Source organism: Leuresthes tenuis, unplaced genomic scaffold, assembly GCF_036924035.1.
Source record: "Leuresthes tenuis unplaced genomic scaffold, fLeuTen1.0.hap1 SCAF_18, whole genome shotgun sequence".
In the NCBI taxonomy this organism is placed as follows: domain Eukaryota; kingdom Metazoa; phylum Chordata; class Actinopteri; order Atheriniformes; family Atherinopsidae; genus Leuresthes; species Leuresthes tenuis.
In genome coordinates, this window is record NW_027325372.1 from 16,290,241 (window position 1) to 16,296,693 (window position 6,453).

Consider the following 6,453-nt stretch of genomic DNA (forward strand, 5'->3'; position numbering starts at 1 on the left):
TGACTAAAGGGGTAACCACAGCTATCTCTGCAGTCATCTTTATATGTTTTACTGGACATGCACCAAACACAATTGAATCATTTCCTTGTCCAGCACTGATTTATGACCCAACGCTTTAATTCAATCATCCATAGTTTGTGACTGCTTCCTCTTAGCCCTCTGTTACTGTCTTTTCTTCTGTCTAGGTGTTAGAGATGGTTTATTTTTGGCTTTTCTGTATGTAAAAACATAATTTCCTTCCGCTGATGTCCTACAGTTTTACTTTCACTTCTGTTTCTGCCCATTTGTTTATAATTTCTTTTGTTGTGCACTTTCTATTATCAGGCATTTGCTTTGAGTCTTCCGACCCCGACACTTTGACATCTTCCTTGGTCAGCCTGCATGTTTCCACTTTACAACCTTCTCATTTTGTTTGTGCTTGCTCCAAATTTAGACACACCCGAGTGGGAGAAACAGCATCTTTTGCCACTCATCATTACACCTCAGCAGATAGCCCTCTTGTTGGGGACATGTTTCTTGTCAATCAGCTAGGTGCAACACTTCCTCAAGCCCTGCAACTAGTTTTACAAAGCCAGAATGTTCACCTGTGTGTTGTTTTAAATGTTTTTATTTCCCTACAAAACAGCCAAATGAAAACCCTTAAAGAGTGGTGGTTACATATTTTTGTCAGGTGCCCACTGAGCACAGCTCCAGGATTCCAATGCGTCTCAGTGCTATTTTCTCTTATTTCAAAGTTCTCACTTTTTTGAAAATTCTGATCCGGTAGCACTAACACCAACATTTGTAACATATTTTTCTAAGTTTCTATTTTTCTAAGTCTTAATGCAGCTATACTGTGTACATTATATATTAGAATAGCAAAAAGAATTTAAACCTAACTCTAATTCTTCTGCTTGAAGACTACTTTGGGACCTTAATTGTATTCTTTTTTAAGGATTCCCTACATTGTATTTTTCACTCTATATAATCTCTTGGAACACAGATAGTTTCCTTGCTCAGACCTTCAGCGTCTTCTCTCCAACACAGAAAGACTTTTAGAGTTAAAGTCATCCTTCAAAATACCTCAGAAAACATGCAAAACAAAATAATCTGTGAGATGCTTTGACAGTTTGGATGTTGGATTTTCATGTCTCTGTCCAGGGTCTTATATTCTCATGATCTGACCGTTGCCACGTCAGTAAAAATCCTCACCATGTTCAGGAGTAATGGGATTTAATTATACCTCATGACATATTTCTGTGATGTGATTTAAGCCCTCCAGCGACAAGAGTTTTCTCCATACAGTGTCCTCTCTAAGCTTTGATATGTATTAAAAATGGTTAATTGTGGGTTTATTCTACCACATATTCAATCTAAGGAAATGTACTGAAAAAGGAGGTCTGTACGCATCAGTATGAAAGCCTCAATTGCTTCCTCGAGCCTCTTCTTTCCTCACAGTAAATGGTTCCTATACTTTTTTTTCTGGGTTTTCCAGCCTGTCCGTGTTTTGTGCACAAAGGGAAAAGGTACTGAGAGAATTTCATGACTACAAAAGCAAAGGTTAACATTACTCACAGCATAAAAACAATTTAAAAGGGAGCAAAAGGGCTCTAATGGCCTGACAGTCTTCAAAGAAAATGTATTTTGCGCTCAAAATAATTCATAGCTTTTTGCCAGTGGCTTTTCAGCTTCCCGGAGACCCAGCATGAACCACTGTATTTTTCCCAGCAGGCTTTCTGCTCCTCGCAAAATGGCCTTCACCAGGGCATACCTTGCATCCCCTCCAAATATTGACAGCACCGGGTCCATCGCTTATTGGAAAAATGGCTGTAAGTAATGTTTTATCAGCCGATGCAATCTCCACACCTGTATTTTCTCCTGTCATATGACAATATTTGACAAGATTAATGATTTGATCCAGTGGCATTTATTCCCCATTACTGTCAGTCTGCGAGAAAACAACTCACTTGCTTGTGGCATTTAGTGTACAAAGCATGTGGCAGCATTTACTTTGCTTTTGTATAATTCATGAACTACAAAGTTTACTTGAGGCATGTAAGCGACTGCGTCTAGCAGCACAAACATGAAACTCTGGACTGTTTACACACGAGATTCTTTAATAATTACACTGAATTGATGATTGCTTGCCGTGTCTTGAAAAGCTCCGAAAGAGCCAAGGTCTATTTTTAGCAGTGATATCAACAAAGAGTGTGTCACCCCGCAAAAAAACCAAGTGGGTAATAATAAACCTTGCAACCTTTGAACTTCCATAGCTTGAGGGGTCTCCTGCCTGCGTCCCCAAGGGTCCACGCGTCTTGACAGCTTGAATGATGACTGGCGGACGGTTGTCCCAGTCTTTCCTCCCCTATTTTTAACCCACACTAAACACAGAGCTTCAAAAATAGGCTCAAGCTGTAAACAAATTATCAATAGAGCACTTAGCGTCTCCCCACTGACCCACATGTCGCTTTAAACAGCCAATAATGGAGGCCCTATGGGGTCAAAAGGTTTAAAGGCTTTCTAATAAAAGTAACAGAGACATGGGGATGTGTTTTGGACAAGAAAAAGTTGTGTCTAAGTTTGAAATGCTGACAAGTTAATAATCCCCCCTCAAATGGCCCTACCGCAGTAAAATGGCCAGTTTGTTCTTACTTTTATTGCGATCATCTGTCAGTCAATCACGTCTTTCTCTTTTTTCCATTTTTTTTTTTGTCTCATGGACTGAAAGAGCTGAAACAGCTTTACAATAATGTTCTTGCCGTAGCTTAATTCTCCTTCTTCACACTTTCTTCTCTTTTATGGTTGAACTTGTATTCTTATTGTACTTTTAAGCGGAAAGTGCTTGATAGATTCACAAAGACGTGCTCATGACGAGGTAATGAGCGTCAGAGTTGGAAGACATTTTCACCTGAAAAAGGAGGCAACTTGGCTCCAACATGGCTTTTTCTTTACACCATAAATACATTGAACATTTTTCAAACCATATGCTAAATCAAACTGAGCATATATTTGGAACTGCTCAGGAAAGTTTTGATCTCTGAAAATAAGACTTTGTGAGTTGGAGGGCGAGTTTGGGTTAGTGGAAAGTATCCATGTACTATATTGCTTTACAGTCTGTTACTTTTAAGGTATAAACTTTCAGAAGTACACTTCATTTATCCCAATTTGAATGAACATAAAACCACTGAAAGCCTTGGTGTTTCCAGAACCTTCCAAAATAAATTGTGAAATTGTGGCCATTACCAAAGGACAGATTATATCAGTGCAGCATAAGGAAAAACCTTCTGTTGATTGGACTGATACAATATTTATTTAACCAGTCAGTACAATGTTTGTTGGCATGAGAAAATAATCTTGGTGATAAAAATGTCATCAATTTCTGTGAAAAGGCCCAAACCAAAAATGATCTGATTCCTCGAACATACGCTGTCTGTCTATCAATAAGGCTTGAAATCTTATCCCTCTGAGCCTTAAAGCATGAATGTCAAAAAGCAGTTTGAAACACATCAGTGACATTCACCGTTGCGCAGGTTGATTTGCCCCTTCATCACCATGAACATGGAATTCGTTTTGAGTCTGAAAATGTTGCTACAATTTTAGGCCATATTTATTAATATGAACTTATTCCATGGCTCAGCATGCAAAGCAGATTATCCACTTACTGCAGTGTTGGCTTTTCGAACCCCGCCGCTCCTGTCCATGTGTCTAAGTGTTTTTGGTATATAGCAAACAACCCCATCTTTTTAATAATCCGTTGTTATGGAAACAGCAGGATTTGGGGAAGTCAGAATGCATCCAGAGATGCACTAACACATTGTTGATTTTGGTATATTCATGTCATTGGCTGACTGTAGAAATTATGAAATAGTGTCAAATATCAAAAACAGCCGACACGTCGTTGCACATAAAGGTTGCTACTGTCACATTAAGGCCAGCAGGCAAAGCTGTGTCAAGAGTGGAGTTTTTTTTTTTATGAATAGATTTGTGGTATGCTGTGCATCAGAGACAGATGTATGACCCATTCTTAATGACTTATGACTTGTTTAATTCAGCAGGCACAGCTGCTTTATTAAAGTAGAAATATTTTTCTACCAATTTGGCTGAACAAAATCAGACAGTATATTACATATTATATACAATTTGGTGGCCCTGACCTCACGTACATCTTACTTTCAGATGATTTTTCACGTTATACCTTGCTCAAGGACACATCAGCATGACTGCTTATGGACGAAGCAGCTGCAAACAGGCAACCGCTTGATTACAACCACGTCACCTCCCACCTAATTAACTGTGTTCCATCAGAGGACCGAGATCCATGCCAAAGTCATTCCAGTTGTGCACTCAACATTTTAAAAATGCGAACGCAGACATGGAAACAACCCATTGTGCAACAAATAAACAGCTCAAAACTTCACACTTCACATAGTGGAAATTCTAGGTCTTAGGAGTGTCACCAAAACCACATTGCAGACAGGCTGCTCAGACACTGCTGGATGACTCAGACAAATCTGCTCTGCATAAAGGGCAAGAAGGTGGTGAGAAGGGAAATTATATGACCGTTCTTACGGAATCAACATCTGGGTGATATGTTGCAAGGACAAGTTAAATGTGCTTTTTCCAGTTTACTCCATGTTTTGTACCAATTTGATTTGTGTTTAACATTGCTTCCCTGAAAAGTATTTTGATATACAAAACAGCTATCATGCCCTTCCTTCATCAATCATATAGGGAGCCTTTCAGTGAAGTAAAAAGATTTGCTCGGTATGCTCTGATGCCTGCGATACAACAAAACACTTCTAATCTACTTACTTTACTCCAATCAGCTTGTCAAACACTATTCTTAATCATCATACATAACATGCACTGCGTTAAAGTGGCATTCTTGTAAACACCATATCTATAATAGTGTGTGACAGGCTGCCTTTGTTTACACCATAATAACTGGGTGTTTGAATAACTTCTCAGTGACTTTAAGTAACAAGCCAGACTCACTCTGCTCTCATTCAGCTGTGCAGCTTGATAACCCGGACTGACGTCTGGCAAGAAGTGGAATGTGGATGGTATCGAAGCACAGAGCTGAGCAGACTTCCCAGTCATTTCACCTGTAGGCTTGAGGAATGAGAGCGTGCACACATTTTTGTGTGCAGTACATCTGCTTGTCTCATAATGCAGATGCTGATAAAAAATGTGTGAAAGAAAAGTAATTGCAGCCACACCCACATGAGCACACACACATATTTATTTGAAGCAGCTTTGTTTCCTCTGCACACTCCCTCTTTTCCATGTCATGAAATTCTCCTAAACCTTATAGGGTGGGCTGTCTGTCCTGTAGCTTCCGAATGAATCTGTTTACTATCCTTCAGTTCAGATGAAGCACCACAGTAACCACGCTTCAGGGTATCTGAGATGGAGCAGAGGCCTGGTGAAGCAGAGGAAGGGGTGGATGGGAGGTTTGAGACGGTCCAGACGAGCTTGTTGGGAGGCTCAAGCTCCTCTTTTTCACAACAACAAGGACCCACACTGCAGCACGGTCAGACCCTGCAACCTGAGAGGGCAAAGGGGTCTTTCAGGATGCCTGGCTTGGGATAAATGAACCCAGATGCTTTGCACAAAGGGAGAGCAACCAGGCTCAGAGAGCGAAGGGTCCAAAAAAAAAAGAAAGAAAGAAAGAAAGAAAAGAAAAGAAAAAAAGAGGCTTAGCACTTTCTCCCCCTTTTCCATAGCTGAGGCAGTTGTCTGTCAGATTCCTGTGTTTTCTCATAATCACTGATCACAGAGGTTTCCATGCCAGGAGCATTGTGGGAAATTATCTGAGGGGCATTTGTCTTTGAAGGAGAATGAGAGCAGCAGCAAATCTTTAAGTCTTTTCCTCTTCCTCTTCCTGTCAAGCTGCCACCTGGACTAAAGGCGGCGGGAGTGAGAGAATGATAGCTGCATTTGTCTAAATGACTTAATGAAAGTTCAAGGTGGCACAGGAAGTTTTAGCATGTAATATGGATTTCGTGATTTATTGCACATGAATTATTCATTTTGTTGATGTAGTCACTGAAACTGCTGCTGCTATCGCTCAGCTGATGGTTCTCATTAAAGGAACAAAACCTGTTTGGGTCTCTTTAAGTGCTCTAAATAAGAAGCTACAACCAGTTAGCTCATTGTAGCATGAAACTTGGAATTAACCAATATATATATCTGCCAAGATATACCTTCAACACACAAAGTTATATATCATATTTTATTCCATAGATAAAGAATCTCAGTGTAAATTACTAAATTTCTGAGATTTGGATGTCTCTGTAGCCAGTTTTGTTACCATGTAAAGAGTCATTTTAGTAGCGTTTTTAGTGTATGTGCTAAGTTTACACAAACTAGCCACTATAAATGTTGGTATATCATATTTCTAGAAACTAAAGATTATTTTCAAAGTAACACTTCAGCAGAAACATTCAGGGTCTTGAAAGGATGTATTTGAAG